General features: G+C 44.4%; 1 long non-coding RNA gene across 6 annotated transcripts in view; it reads left to right on the forward strand.

Annotated features, from left to right (window-relative positions):
• LOC138284576 (uncharacterized) overlaps window positions 1–15,856 on the forward strand; it is a 77,217-nt gene extending 61,361 nt beyond the window's left edge. For 5 of the 6 annotated variants that reach the window (XR_011201418.1, XR_011201422.1, XR_011201419.1 and 2 more), the window contains one exon: window positions 15,394–15,856. This is a non-coding gene — a long non-coding RNA (uncharacterized lncRNA). Of the gene's footprint in view, window positions 1–3,906; window positions 3,964–15,393 lie in introns of all 6 variants that reach the window. The other variant, XR_011201423.1, reaches the window with a different exon arrangement.
• Window positions 15,857–17,139: the final 1,283 nt, after the last annotated feature.

Below are 17,139 nucleotides of genomic sequence, written 5' to 3' on the forward strand. Positions count from 1 at the left end.
CAGCATCCAAGGACAATGGGACACTCACCAAAACAGTTTCACATAAATCACTTAGAACTATTGGCAGTATTTTCTAGCGCTGAAAGCATTTCAACCCATAATAAGCCACAAACACATTCTTGTCAAAACAGACAACATGACGACGATGTATTACCTAAACAAACAGGGAGGGACACACTCAACACAGTTGTGTCTCCTGGCACAAAGAATGTGGCATTGGGCGATTCACAACCACATTCGCCTAATAGCACAATTTATTCCAGGAATTCAGAATCAGTTAGCAGACAATCTCTCTCGGGATCACCAACAGATCCACGAATGGGAGATTCACCCCCAAATACTGAATACTTACTTCCAGAGTTGGGGAACACCACAAATAGATCTATTTGCAACAAAGGAAAACGCAAAATGCCAAAACTTCGCATCCAGGTACCCACAAGATCAGTCTCTGCAATGCGTTATGGATGAGTTGGTCAGGGATATTTGCTTACGCTTTTCCCCCTCTCCCACTCCTTCCATATCTAGTAAACAAGTTGAGTCAAAACAAACTCAAACTCATACTAATAGCACCAACATGGGCAAGACAACCTTGGTACACAACACTACTAGACCTTTCAGTAGTGCCCCATGTCAAACTACCAAACATACCAGATCTGTTAACGCAACACAAACAACAGATCAGACACCCAAATCCAGCATCGCTGAATCTAGCAATCTGGCTCCTGAAGTCCTAGAGTTCGGACACTTAGACCTTACACATGAATGTATGGAGGTCATAAAACAAGCTAGGAAACCTACCACTAGACATTGCTACGCAAATAAGTGGAAAAGATTTGTTTATTACTGCCATAATAATCAAATTCAACCCTTACACGCATCTGCCAAAGACATCGTAGGATACTTACTACATTTGCAAAAGTCAAAGCTAGCTTTTTCTTCCTTTAAGATACATCTTACAGCAATTTCAGCTTACCTGCAAATTACGCACTCAACTTCTCTATTTAGGATACCAGTCATAAAAGCATTTATGGAAGGTCCAAAGAGAATTATACCACCAAGAACACCACCAGTTCCTTCATGGAACCTCAATATTGTCTTAACACGACTCCTGGGTCCACCTTTTGAGCCCATGCACTCTTGTGAAATGCAATACTTAACATGGAAAGTTGCATTTTTAATTGCCATCACATCTTTAAGAAGAGTAAGTGAGATTCAAGCATTTACCATACAAGAACCATTTATTCAAATACACAAGCATAAAGTAGTTCTACGGACAAATCCTAAATTTTTACCAAAAGTCATATCACCGTTCCACTTAAATCAAACAGTAGAATTACCAGTGTTCTTCCCACAGCCAGACTCTGTAGCTGAAAGAGCACTACATACATTAGACATCAAAAGAGCGTTAATGTACTACATTGACAGAACAAAACTAATTTGAAAAACAAAACAATTATTTATTGCTTTCCAAAAACCTCATACAGGAAATCCAATTTCTAAACAAGGCATTGCTAGATGGATAGTTAAGTGCATTCAAACCTGTTAAAGCAAAAAGAGATCTGCCTATTACACCAAAGGCACACTCAACTAGAAAGAAAGGTGCTACCATGGCCTTTCTAGGAAATATTCCAATGACCGAAATATGTAAGGCAGCTACATGGTCTACACCGCATACATTTACCAAACACTACTGTGTAGATGTGCTAACGGCACAACAAGCCACAGTAGGCCAAGCAGTACTACGAACATTGTTTCAAACAACGTCAACTCATACAGGCTGAACCACCGCTTTTGGGGAGATAACTGCTTACTAGTCTATGCACAGCATGTGTATCTGCAGCTACACATGCCATCAAACGGAAAATGTCACTTACCCAGTGTACATCTGTTCGTGGCATTAGTCGCTGCAGATTCACATGCGCCCACCCGCCTCCCCGGGAGCCTGTAGCCGTTTAGAAGTTGATCTTGAACATCTGTATATTTGTAAATATATTACTTTAAACTACATTATGTACATTACTCCATTGCATGGGCACTATTACTAGCATACACAACTCCTACCTCACCCTCTGCGGGGGAAAACAATCTAAGATGGAGTCGAAGCCCATGCGCAATGGAGCCGAAATGGGAGGAGTCCCTCGGTCTCGTGACTCGAAAAGACTTCTTTGAAGAAAAACAACTTGTAACACTCTGAGCCCAACACCAGATGGCGGGATGTGCACAGCATGTGAATCTGCAGCAACTAATGCCACAAACAGATGTACACTGGGTAAGTGACATTTTCCATATTTAACATTCCATTAGCATGTACATCTCCTTTCTTTATACTCTCACTCCTACCTTAACCTCTGCGGGAAAACAATCTAACATGGAGTCAATGCCCATGCGCAATGGAGCTGAAGAGGAGGCGTCACTCAATCCTGTGACTCGAAAACACTTCTTCGAAGAAAAACAACTTGTACCACTCCGAGCCCAACACTAGATCGCAGAAGTATATGCACAGCATGTCAATCTTCAGCGGAACATGCCACGAACAGATGTACACTGGGTAAGTGACATTTTCCATATATAGATATATAGATAGATAGGTGTATGTATATATGTATGTGTGTGTATGTATGTGTGTGTATGTATATATACATATATAATTATATATATATATATATATACACACACACACATATACACACACACATATATACACACACATATACACACACACATATACACACACATCTATCTATCACACACACTGGCAGTCACCAGTAGGTTGTTGTAGTTATGTAATTTCCCATAGGGACTTTAGACACAACTACCGGCCTGAATCGCTGAACAAAATTACACCAAATTTGGCAGGGACCTCTCTTTTTAATAATTTGGTGTAAATCTCTTCAGTAGTTCCGAAGTTCATAAAGAAAAAAAAAATTATGTATATCTAGATATGTGGATGCTTTGCGGCAGATTCGCGTACCCATGCACCAAGAGCAGTGATGTGGTTGGCTGGTCGCACCATGAGAGAAAAGTTGTGGCCGCCATTTTGTGTACCTGGATTCTGACCCTGGGGGAAAAATAAAAAAGTGATAGAAGTTGGCAGGGTAGAGCTACCCAAATCTCATGGGTCTGATGGAGTAAGGGTGAGGGACACCTCATTAAGAAATTGCCCAAAATTTTTATTTATTTTTTGGGGGGGTGGGGGCGTTCAGGATCCGCAGATACTTCTTGGCGCTCAGCACAATATACCCAACTCCCAATATACCCCACTCCCACTTATGTGAATCCACTCCAGATTTGTGGATCTAGACCCCAATTAAAAAAATACACCTCCACTCGGACTGACAGACCCATTCAGACACTCTCGCACACCCACAAAACCACTACCACACCCAGTTAGACTCACACCCACTTGTGTGCCATGTCTTCTTTTCACTTTTGACTGCAACAAGATACGCAGCCTGCAATGGCCGCTTGTTATGTGCCTGGTTGAGGGGTCCCTTAGGGTAGCACAATTCGGGCTGCAACCCTTGGGGACCCTCGTTAGTACCTCAGGTCCTATGCACCAGGGATACCATTTCCTAGGGACTTAGACCGAGGATGCTAAAGGATTTTCCAGTTGGGGAAACAATTGTACCGTTTAGGGAAAGAGATTTGGTACAGGGACTTGGTTAGCATGAACCTAGTGCTCTTTTAGTCAAAATCACAACAGATACTAGGCAAAAGGTGGGGGCTAACCATGTCAAAAAGAGGCTCTTTGCTACACCCCACATATTACACCAGTCATGACCTCTTCTATATCATTGATAATATCACTGCAACATTTGCAATAACATTATTGATATGAAAACTGCATGGTAGAGGTGCAAGATATATTATTTTCGATTTCCTGTATTTTATTTTGGGATAAAATAGCTCCCTGCACCCTATACAAGATTAACGAAGTTTAGGCATTACACCCAACGATTGCAGGTAAGCCAGGTCTGTTTCCCACGCAGATCTTTGTTTGATATAGCATGCTTACTCTGCAGTAGGTGTTTTTAAGCACAATATTTCATGTACATTCACAAGTCATTGGTATCGTACTCATTGGTAGTGACCAGTGCACAATTTGACATCTGTTTTCACTTTAAATTGGTGATTCCCTGTTTGTATTCCTATACAGGTTGTCCAACAGTGGATTATTTTCTCATTCACAATTGCTAGTAGGCCACTGTATGGTTTTGTATGCTCTAAATTCCTTTTGCTTGACATCTTAAGAGCAGAAGTTATTTCTTTTTGGTCCTGACTAATTCTGATTACACCTCAGTTGAGGTTTAACGTGGCAGAAACATGTTGACCACTTTTGGTGACACATCTGAGCAGGTTTAATCTGTTTTTTCTAATTTATCATGATCGAAAGTCCTAATTGTATTAAGGACTCTGGGGCAAATAGTGTGCTTGTTCCAGTAGAGGTGCTATGGTATCTAAAGCTTTTTCTGTGGGTGCTAGATTGGAGGAAATCTTGAGAACGGCCGATTGGTCTTCATCTTATACCCTCAAAACCTTTTATCATAACCGTGTTGACCATGCTTCATTACCAATGATTAGTATGCTTTGAAATAGCATATTATGAAGCCTCTGGTCCTGTCATAAAATCTGGATTTTCCATATAATCATGATGGAAAGTCCTAATTTTATTAAGGTCTCTGAGATGAAAATTGTGGATTTGATGAAGAAAAGTGATGTTATTGAACAAATAGGTAGACACATGAAAGAACGACCATTCCCATGATGCCATAAGAACAGAACTACAAAATGACACAAAGGTTCTCAAATGGTATATAAAGAAGGCATTGTCCTAGTCCTTCCTCTTTCTTGGTGTGACAAAAGTCTATTAAAGTTGAAACACTCGCAGAAAAGAAAGTACACAAACACTCCAAACATAAAGAAAATCCATTTATTGAAGTGCGATGCTTCAGTGTGCTGATTGAGAAGCTGTGGATTGTGCCACTATAAAAAAATGAGAGAGAATTTATTACACACGTCGAAGTAGTAAAGGGTGGGATTGCATCAAATTCACTTCATATTTATTTGAGCAAATAAATACAATCTATACAAAACTATGAAAGGAAGTTAACTCCTGACCTTTAAGCAGTGGAATGATATTTGCTTCAGATTCCTTAATATGAAAAACTCACTTTCAAGGTTATCATGACTCAGACTCAGTGGGTGCGGAGCTCCCTGGAAACCAGAATTAACTCAGTTTAGATTGACGTTACCCAGGTAAGAGCAGACCTCCACAAAATGGGAGCTCGGAAGACTCTCAAAACAGACACGGAGATCCTGCAAACTCAGGTAAACGAACTGCATGCTTCTATACGAGCTCTGGAAGCCAGACTTGAGGGCTGCTTACTGCAAAATAATGTCCAAATCATGATGTTCCCTGGAAGAGCAGAGGGGCATGCAGTTGGCCTTCATGGACGACCTAATACTCAAAATGCTGCAGCCCAGCGGACTGTCCAACTTTTTTTCAGTGGCGCATGACCATCCGGTCCTGGGTACCCCCACCTGAACCTGGAGCATTGACACGTCCAATCATAACCCACATTTTCAACTACGGGGACTGTGAAGTCATACTGCAAACGGCCCACTGGGCCCACTGCTTCACTATGAAAATGCTAAAATTACCTTCTTCCCGGATTTTATGCTCAATGTTCAGAGAATGAGAGTTTCTTGGAGGTCAAAAAGGCTTTGGGAGACAGAACGTAAGTACTCCATGATCTTTCCGGCGAAACAGAGTGGTCACAGAGGGAAAGACTTGGTATTTTACAAATCCAGCTGAGGTATGGGACTGGTTAGAGGGCTGGAGGGTAAATGGTGGAACTCTACCTCGATCCTCAAAAAAAACCCTAATGAACATGAGGTGTCGAGCGACTCCCTGAACCTCAGTTCTGGAGTGGCTACCTGCAGACACATTCCCCTTGAGTGTTGCCCGACCACGGACCTCGACCCACTTGCTGGAAAGTGATTAAGAACTGACCACAACTTACCTAATACTTTCCTTTGCCATGAACACTGACTGTATTTTAGTGCAAATATTCCCCTGTTTTGCAGCATGAATCCTTTTCTGGATTCACGTGCTGTGCATCATTCCACCATCTAGTGGTTGGGTCCTATTTTTTTTTTCCTCTCTCCCTCTCCCTCTGCCTCTCCTTTTTTTCTTCCCCCACCATTTGGTGTATGGCCTCTCTTTAAGGAGGTTCAATACTTGGCCAAGAGCACCTCCGATCACTCCCCGGTCTGGGCGACATAAGGTAGTCTGGGTCTTCATGAACACAGACCCATCACGCACAGCTCTTGGTCCCTCAAAATTCATTCATCTGTGCTGGGCTCCGTGAAGCCACAGAGCACTATTTTACAGAGAAAACAGGGTCACTGGACTCCTCACAAACTCTTTGGGGGGCGTATAAGGCAGTTAGTAAGGACCAGGTTCTTGGGCTTATCGTCCGCCATAGGAAGGAAAACAGGCTTGCTTGGAATTGCTGGAGCTGAAAACCTGACACTTAGAAGCTACAATAACTGACCCAGGAAAGGTGGTCTCTCACCACACCTTGGCGATAAAACAGAAAGAGTACAGGGGTATTGCCTCTGAAGCCGCCAGGGCCCATCACCATGCTACACAACATCAACAATACGAGGTGGGTGGCAAAGCAGGTAAGCTCTTTGCCTGGCTTGACAGGAGAGCGGGTGCGAGCTGCTGGATCTCAGGAATATTAAACAATAAACTAGAGAGGGTGAGCAGTGGTGAATAAATATGTGGCCTGCAAGGGCACTCCCCAGCGCATACAGCATACCAACAAATGTCATGAAAACATCTTGCAGGTGTTTGCTTCCCTAACCTCCGAGTCAGATGGGGTGCTTCTAGAGCAATAACCAACAGAGAAGACAGTGCAGGCCATCTAGGGTATACATTCTGGTAAGGCAATAGGTCGAAATGGCCTCCCTATGGAGCTGTATAAACCTATGGTCCCTATAATAGCCACCTCCTCCCCCCACCTACTGCGAATGTTTCAGGATGGCTACGTCATGGGCACTCAGCCCATGACAGCCAGTTTGGGATGCTGGGTCATGCCGCTGAACTTAGTGAAGATGCTGGGTTGTGCTGCAGAACTTAGTGAGGATGTCCTAGTGTTCTCATTTGATGCACACATGGCATTTAATCCGGTTGTATGGCCCTTTATGTTCAGGGTTGTATAGCCAGGATGGGTTTTGGCCCGGGCTTTGTGGCATGGGTTTGACTCCTCTATACTGACCCTCTGCCCCCCCCTTAGCCCAAGTGATAATGAATGGAGTCAAGTCCAAAGTGTTTCAACTTCAGTGTGGGACCAGTCAAGGATGCCCACTGTCCCCCTTGATTATTTTCATTGGTCATGGAGTCGCTCGCTGCCTTGATCAGGCAGGATCCCCTAGTACGAGTCCGCCGACTGGGGGAGACAAAATTTCCCTTTACGCTGACGACTTTTTACTTTACTTATCGGACCCAGCCTTTACCCTCAATAGGATCATGCAGAAATTCACAATATATAATCAGTACTATACCAATTAGGCCATACTATCAGTGGGATAAATCCCTCATTTACCTCCTCCATGGAGCTGTTCCACGACTCCCCCAGGACTCTGGCTTGCATTGTCCCGGACAGGTTTCGATACCTGGGGATTTATGTGACCACTGACCCAACTCAATTCTACACCTATAACTTGGAACCACCACTGGCGCACCTATGACATGGCGTTGAACCTTGGAGAACTATGGCCCTGTTGCTCCTCAGGAAGAGTGGAGCTATTTAAAATGATGGCACTGCCCCCACTTCCTATACGCACTACAAAATGCACCGTACCCAATCCCACACTCCTATTTTTAAGGCAATAGAAAGTGAAACCTGTACCTTGCTCTGGGATGGCGGCCCTGTCCACATTGTTACTAAGAAGCTCATGAGCTGGTACGACTGGGGAATAGCCCTACCCGATATCCAACAATAGTACTGGGCAGTGCAGTTCACACTATTAATCACTGGGTCCATCTACCTTCCGGGGAACCAGCAGATCATATGGACCATGAGTCCTGCAGTCAGGAAGATACCTCGGAGCCCTTTATGGTAGATCGCACCTTCAGTCTTTCCTCCATCCAACGGCCATCACACACACCCTCCGGCATACGGCACTACGTGCCCTTGGCTGGCACGACAAGATCACGCAAGCCACCCCCTTGTGGGACACCGAAGCACTAGGAACTCTGGGGGACACAACCTGGCTTTGATAAATGGGACACGATTGACCTGTCTAGGGTGGGAGACCTATGGACTCGAGATGATGTGCTCCCATTTACCACATTACAAAGTGAATACCACCCAGCACACACTGAAACCTATCACTACTTACAAATAAGGCATGCTGTACAGAAAGCGCTGCCAAAACGGGGAGGACCTTCCTGAGTTGTTGCCACTGGAAGATCGGTTGTTTTGACGAAATCTCCTCTACCTATCAAATTGATAAATAACTCCCCCACCACACGGGTGCCCTTATGTGAAAGATGGAAGGGAGATCTCGAAGTTTGGAGGATGATGAATGGCAGAGGCACTGGTGGCGCCCACCCCCATTGGAGGTGGCCATTTAATCAACATTTTGCCTGGTACAACTAAAGATTTTACCCCAATCCTACTACGCACGTACTACAAAGGCAGGCATGCAGACAAATATGGAGAGGCAAGTTTTTGCTAAAGTTTAGCCATCGCTTGAGACACCCTGCTCCTGCAAGCAGCAAAAATGAAACTGCTCTTTTGCAGCTTCACAAAGGCATGTACAGACACGTTACTGTGTGCATTGTGCAGACTGCAAACAGTCATTGAATTTATTTATGCCAATAGCCTGTTGAAAAAAAAAACACAATGGTAAAAAAGAGAGAGACGTTCAGAAGTTTTATTTTTTGCGGCTTCTGTAACAGAAATCGCGGGCATCATGCACTACTACTGATTCTGTGGTAAATTCGCAAATAACAATGTTGAGGGCCTGCATAGAGCTGGACATTCATCTGTTTCAGTAGCGCTGCAAATTATTTACAGAAAGTCTTACAAATTCAGTACTAGTGGAAAGATTCTTCTAAGAAATCATGTGTTCGATGGCATCTGTCGCTGTAGATACGCATGTTCTGCAATAGCTCGCCATCTGGTGTTGGGCCGGAGTGTTACAAGTTGTTTTTGTTCGAAGAAGTCTTTCGAGTCACGGGACCGAGTGACTCCTCCTTTTGTCTCCATTGCGCATGGGCGTCGACTCCATCTTCGATTGTTTTTTTTCCGCCATCGGGTTCGGACGTGTTCCTGTCGCTCCGAGTTTCGGAACGGAAAATTAGCTAATTTCGGAAGATTTTCGTCGGTATTGTTGCGTTCGGGATCGGCGTACTTAGATTCCACACCGCATCGAAGATCGAAGAGCTCCGGTGCCCTTCGGGGTAGTTTTTCGATCCCCCGTCGGGGCCTGGTCGGCCCGACCGCGTGCTGAAGAACGCCGATGGAACGGACCCCGTTCCGTTTCTGCCCCAAATGCCACAATAAATACCCCTACACAGACCAACACTTGGTCTGCAACCTGTGCCTGTCACCTGAGCACAGCGAAGACACCTGCGAGGCCTGTCGTGCGTTCCGGTCCCGAAAAACACTCCGAGACCGTCGAGCCAGAAGACTTCAGATAGCGTCCGCACCGACAGCCCAACGGGAGTTCGAGGAACAGGAAGAGGAAGGTACCTTCTCGATCCAAGACTCAGACTCCGAAGGATTCGACGATACACAAACCGTGAGTAAGAAGTCGAAAACCACACAGAGAAACATTTACAAGGCCCAGGGGACGCCACTGCCATCCGGCCATGGCTCCACCCATAAATTCGGTGACCGACCGTCGGCACCGAAAAAGGCCCAAACAGTGCCGAGGTCGTCCGACTCCGGTCGAGACACCGGCACGCAGCCTTCTCGGGACCGAGAAAGTGCTGGAGACAAGCCTCGACACCGAGATGCCGGTGTGGACACGGCTCGACGCCGAGACAGCGGCACCGAAGCAGATCGACGCCGAGAGGTTTCGGCCCCGAAAAAGAAAAAAGTCACCTCGGAGCCGAAAAAACACGCAGACAGGGTTTCGATGCCGAAACAAACTGCAAGCGACCCAGCTTCAGGCTCTTATACAGAAGAGCACTCGCTAACCTCCCAAATGCAAAAGCATAGGTTTGAGGAAGAGCTACAAGCAACTGATGTGGACCATACGCAAAAGCGTATCTTCATACAGCAGGGGACAGGAAAAATAAGCACCCTTCCCCCCATTAGGAGAAAGAGAAGGTTGGAGTTCCAGACTGAACAGACACCACAACCAAAAGTGGTGAAAAGAGTTACCCCACCACCCTCTCCTCCGCCCGTGATTAACGTCTCACCAGCACAAACTCCATCACACTCCCCAGCTCACACCACCATGAGCCAGGGTGACCAAGATCAGGACGCATGGGACCTATACGACGCCCCAGTGTCAGATAACAGTCCGGAGGCATACCCTACGAAGCCATCTCCACCAGAAGACAGCACCGCGTATTCTCAAGTGGTGGCTAGAGCAGCACAATTTCACAACGTAAGCCTCCACTCAGAACAGGTCGAGGATGATTTTTTATTCAACACACTCTCCTCCACCCACAGCTCATACCAAAGCCTGCCTATGCTCCCTGGTATGCTCCGGCACGCAAAAGACATCTTTAAGGAGCCGGTCAAAAGTAGGGCAATCACACCAAGGGTGGAAAAAAAGTATAAGGCGCCTCCTACAGACCCGGTTTTCATCACTACACAGCTGCCACCAGACTGTCGTTGTAGGAGCAGCTAGGAAAAGGGCCAACTCTCACACATCTGGAGATGCACCACCCCCAGATAAAGAAAGCCGCAAGTTCGATGCAGCTGGTAAAAGAGTCGCAGCACAAGCTGCAAACCAGTGGCGCATCGCGAACTCCGAGGCACTACTTGCGCGCTATGACAGAGCCCACTGGGACGAGATGCAACATCTCATTGAACATCTGCCCAAGGACTTACAAAATAGGGCAAAACAAGTGGTTGAGGAGGGACAGACCATTTCCAACAACCAGATCCGCTCCTCCATGGACGCTGCAGATACAGCTGCACGGACAATTAATACATCTGTAACTATCAGAAGGCATGCATGGCTCCGAACGTCTGGATTTAAACCAGAGATTCAACAAGCAGTTCTCAATATGCCTTTTAATGAAAAAGAACTGTTCGGTCCAGAAGTGGACACAGCGATTGAGAAACTCAAAAAAGATACGGACACTGCCAAAGCCATGGGCGCACTCTACTCCCCGCAGAGCAGAGGGAATTACAGCACATTCCGTAAAACGCCCTTTCGAGGGGGGTTTCGGGGTCAAAGCACACAAGCCAGCACCTCACAAGCAACACCGTCCAGTTACCAGGGACAGTATAGAGGAGGTTTTCGGGGACAATATAGAGGAGGGCAATTCCCTAGAAATAGAGGAAGATTTCAGAGCCCCAAAACCCCTACTACTAAACAGTGACTCACATGTCACTCACCCCCTCCACACAACACCAGTGGGGGGAAGAATAGGTCATTATTACAAAGCATGGGAGGAAATCACTACAGACACTTGGGTTCTAGCAATTATCCAACATGGTTATTGCATAGAATTTCTACAATTCCCTCCAAACATACCACCAAAAGCACAAAATTTAACAACACACCATTCCAATCTCCTGGAGATAGAAGTGCAGGCACTATTGCAAAAGAATGCAATCGAATTAGTGCCAAACACACAAATAAACACAGGAGTTTACTCACTGTACTTTCTGATACCAAAGAAGGACAAAACGCTGAGACCAATCCTAGACCTCAGAGTAGTGAACACTTTCATCAAATCAGACCACTTCCACATGGTCACACTACGAGAAGTATTGCCATTGCTAAAACTACACGACTACATGGCAACTTTAGACCTCAAGGATGCTTATTTCCATATACCAATACACCCATCGCACAGGAAATACCTAAGGTTTGTATTCAAAGGAATACATTACCAATTCAAGGTACTGCCTTTCGGATTAACAACCGCACCAAGAGTCTTTACCAAATGTCTAGCGGTAGTCGCTGCACACATAAGAAGGCAGCAAATACATGTGTTCCCATATTTGGACGACTGGCTAATCAAGGCCCATTCGTTCATAGAGTGCTCAAATCACACAAATCAGATCATACAAACCCTCTTCAAACTCGGGTTCACCGTCAACTTTACAAAATCCAACATTCTGCCGCGCAAGGTACAACAATACCTAGGAGCCATAATAGACACATCAAAGGGAGTAGCCACTCCAAGTCCACAAAGAATTCTAAATTTCAACACCATCATACAACGCATGTATCCAACACAAAAGATACAAGCAAAGATGGTATTACAACTCCTAGGCATGATGTCTTCATGCATAGCCATTGTCCCAAACGCAAGACTGCACATGAGGCCCTTACAACAATGCCTAGCATCACAGTGGTCTCAAGCACAGGGTCACCTTCTAGATCTGGTGTTAATAGACCGCCAAACTTACCTCTCGCTTCTGTGGTGGAACAACATAAATTTAAACAAGGGGCGGCCTTTCCAAGACCCAGTGCCACAATACGTAATAACAACAGATGCTTCCATGACAGGGTGGGGAGCACACCTCGATCAACACAGCATACAAGGACAATGGAACGTACATCAAACAAAACTGCATATCAATCACCTAGAACTTCTAGCAGTTTTTCAAGCACTAAAAGCTTTCCAACCAATAATAGTTCACAAATACATTCTCGTCAAAACAGACAACATGACAACAATGTATTATCTAAACAAGCAGGGGGGGACGCACTCCACGCAGTTAAGCCTGCTAGCACAAAAGATTTGGCGTTGGGCAATTCACAACCAAATTCGCCTAATAGCACAATTTATACCAGGGATCCAAAATCAACTCGCAGACAATCTCTCTCGAGATCACCAACAGGTCCACGAATGGGAAATTCACCCCCAAATTCTGAACACTTATTTCAAACTCTGGGGAACACCTCAGATAGACTTGTTTGCGACAAGGGAGAACGCAAAATGCCAAAACTTCGCATCCAGATACCCACACGAACAATCCCAAGGCAATGCCCTATGGATGAACTGGTCAGGGATATTTGCTTACGCTTTTCCTCCTCTCCCTCTCCTTCCTTACCTGGTAAACAAACTCAGTCAAAGCAAACTCAAACTCATATTGATAGCACCAACTTGGGCAAGGCAACCCTGGTACACAACGCTGCTAGACCTATCAGTGGTACCCTGCATCAAATTGCCCAACAGGCCAGATCTGTTGACACAGCACAACCAAAAGATCAGACACCCAGATCCAGCATCGCTGAATCTAGCAATCTGGCTCCTGAAATCCTAGAATTCGGGCACTTACAACTTACCCAAGAATGTATGGAAGTCATAAAACAAGCCAGAAGGCCATCCACCAGGCACTGCTATGCAAGTAAATGGAAGAGGTTTGTTTGCTACTGCCATATTAATCAAATACAACCATTACACACAACTCCAGAACATGTAGTGGGTTACTTGCTTCACTTACAAAAATCTAACCTAGCTTTCTCTTCCATTAAAATACACCTTGCAGCAATATCTGCATACCTGCAGACTACCTATTCAACTTCCCTATATAATATACCAGTCATTAAAGCATTCATGGAGGGCCTTAGGAGAATTATACCACCAAGAACACCACCTGTTCCTTCATGGAACCTAAATGTTGTCCTAACTAGACTTATGGGTCCACCTTTTGAACCCATGCACTCCTGCGACATACAGTTCCTAACCTGGAAGGTGGCATTTCTCATCGCCATTACTTCCCTAAGAAGAGTAAGCGAGATTCAGGCGTTTACAATACAGGAACCTTTTATACAACTACACAAAAATAAAGTCGTCCTAAGGACCAATCCTAAATTTTTGCCAAAAGTTATTTCACCGTTCCATCTAAATCAAACAGTGGAACTTCCAGTGTTTTTTCCACAGCCAGATACCGTAGCTGAAAGGGCACTACATACATTAGATGTCAAAAGAGCATTGATGTATTACATTGACAGAACAAAAAACATCAGAAAGACTAAACAACTATTTATTGCATTTCAAAAACCTCATGCAGGAAACCCAATATCAAAACAAGGTATAGCCAGATGGATAGTTAAATGCATCCAAATCTGCTACCTTAAAGCTAAACGACAGCTGCCCATTACACCAAGGGCACACTCAACCAGAAAGAAAGGTGCTACCATGGCCTTTCTAGGAAACATCCCAATGCAAGAAATATGTAAGGCAGCCACATGGTCTACGCCTCACACATTCACCAAGCACTACTGTGTAGACGTGTTATCCGCACAACAAGCCACAGTAGGTCAAGCCGTATTAAGAACATTATTTCAGACTACTTCCACTCCTACAGGCTGATCCACCGCTTTTGGGGAAATAACTGCTTACTAGTCTATGCAGAACATGCGTATCTACAGCGACAGATGCCATCGAACTGAAAATGTCACTTACCCAGTGTACATCTGTTCGTGGCATCAGTCGCAGTAGATTCGCATGTGCCCACCCGCCTCCCCGGGAGCCTGTAGCAGTTTGGAAGTTACCTTCAATTATTTATATATGTATCATCTCAACCTTAAATAGGTGCATACTTAGTCACTCCATTGCATGGGCACTATTACTACAATTCAACTCCTACCTCACCCTCTGCGGGGAAAAACAATCGAAGATGGAGTCGACGCCCATGCGCAATGGAGACAAAAGGAGGAGTCACTCGGTCCCGTGACTCGAAAGACTTCTTCGAACAAAAACAACTTGTAACACTCCGGCCCAACACCAGATGGCGAGCTATTGCAGAACATGCGAATCTACTGCGACTGATGCCACGAACAGATGTACACTGGGTAAGTGACATTTTCAATTCATTTGATGTAATGCTAAGTTCCTGCATTGCAGTAAGATTAACAAGGCTTGGTCAGCCTTGCTGTCAGTATTCAAGCCCAAATGTGCATACAAGGCTTTTCGGGTGAAAAAATAGAACAATGTGGAAGCTGTTTGAAGAACTAGTTGTTAACTACAGCATCCAAAGGGCAGACGGACGCTTGCATGTTCTCATTACAAAGCAAAATAAGTGGTTTAATTTGCTGAATTCACAACATGTTAAGTGTTTCCAATGATGGGAAATTCTGAGTTCTTTTGAATTGATATAGGTTACCATGTTTATTTATGGATTAAGTGATGTGCTTTCTTCATTCTGATTGTGCTTTTTATCATTGTAATAGATGTCAGCAATTATCACCGGGGATTCAGCATATGGAGCAGAAGACCACCTTTCGAAAGCATCTCCTGCCTGGACCAGGAGTAACCAGTCCAAGCCCATGTGATTTGTGTACTCCTAATAACCTTGCTCACTTCTGTTTCGGATTGTCTTAAACAAGCAATATATATTTCATAAGTAAATTGAGGGTTGTGCAGTCAAAGCAAATTTGTAAGGGACCACAGCTCCATCGGGCATCATGGAAACTTAGACAAATCCAAGATGAACAGCAGAAATGTGAAACCCATTCTCAAAAAAACTTTTCACAACATTTAATGTAACATGGTAAGTAAGAGGGGGTTATTGCTATGATTAATTTTCCTCCTTATGCCTAAACCTACTTAATTCTGTAATGCTTTACCTTTTGTTTTACACTTTGAAGCATTTTCCTTTTTATTTTATGAGGAGCAATAAATATTTCAAGTTGATATTTTGTTGTGGTGTTCTTTAAAAGAAGTGAATCAATAAAAGTGGTGCCATTTATTTTTTTCTCTCCAACAATGATCACTAGTGGAGTGGGGGAGGTGAAAAAGACCACCGTACATCCTTCCTCAAAAAACTCAGTAATCACAACAGGGTGTGGTGGCTCTCGAAAAACTTCTGTCATACCCTCTACTTCAAGATGTGTTCAAGGGCCCTATTTGGGTGAGATAATGGTCTGTCCGGTCACATGAAGGAGAATCCTTTTTCTGGAAATTGAGGCCTCGCACACTAATTGTGTCATGCTTCATCAGTGGCAACCTCTCCCCACCCTGGTAGGACAATGCCACCATGGTGGACTCAACTTCCTGTAGAGTGACATGAGAGGGAGTTCTGGCCTGGCCGTTTGGGTCAACTGCTCATTTTAGAGCAGTCATTTTTGTATGGCCGGTCCTTGGCTGGAGCAACATAATGGCCAAAAAAGAGAATTGGTAGAAATACAGGCCTGAGCGTTTGCTAAAGGCTGACTTTTGGAAATTGTCCCCCATTTACCTGTTTCTCAACAGGAATCGCAAGGCTAATGGACCTAGATCTTCCAAGTTCTCTAGACAGGAGGGGAAACTGGATTTCTCAGTCCAGGGCATGTACTATTTGTCAGTTAGCAGGGTCTGTAACCTTGTCTTGAGCCTGGGATTATGGCATTTACTGCATTTTGGGTCCTGTAACTGCCTTCACCTTCTGTTGTTGGTCCCATGGCAATCCAGAAGTATAGGAGTAACAAACATTCTTACCATCCATGAGGCACCTTTACCTATTTTTTAAAGGGGGTGCTTACAGCAATTATTTGGTTATACATCCATGCATGCAGCCTTTGTTGCTTCTTGTGATTTCTCAAGTTCTACTGCTTATTCAAAGACTGATGTGCAAAGAAACTATTGGGAATGATGCTCCTAAGCTTTTCTTTTCATAATTCGGAAAATCTTTTTTTATACTTGTAGGAAGTTGGCTCTGTATGTGCTATTTCAAAGTAAGGAATAGCATGCACAGAGTCCAAGGGTTCCCCTTAGAGGTAAAATAGTGGTAAAAAGAGATAATACTAATGCTCTATTTTGTGGTAGTGTGGTCGAGCAGTAGGCTTATCCAAGGAGTAGTATTAAGCATTTGTTGTACATACACATAGACAATAAATGAGGTACACACACTCAGAGACAAATCCAGCCAATAGGTTTTGTATAGAAAAATATCTTTTCTTAGTTTATTTTAAGAACCACAGGTTCAAATTTAACATGTA

The sequence above is a fragment of the Pleurodeles waltl genome, chromosome 1_1, assembly GCF_031143425.1.
Source record: "Pleurodeles waltl isolate 20211129_DDA chromosome 1_1, aPleWal1.hap1.20221129, whole genome shotgun sequence".
Lineage (NCBI taxonomy): Eukaryota > Metazoa > Chordata > Amphibia > Caudata > Salamandridae > Pleurodeles > Pleurodeles waltl.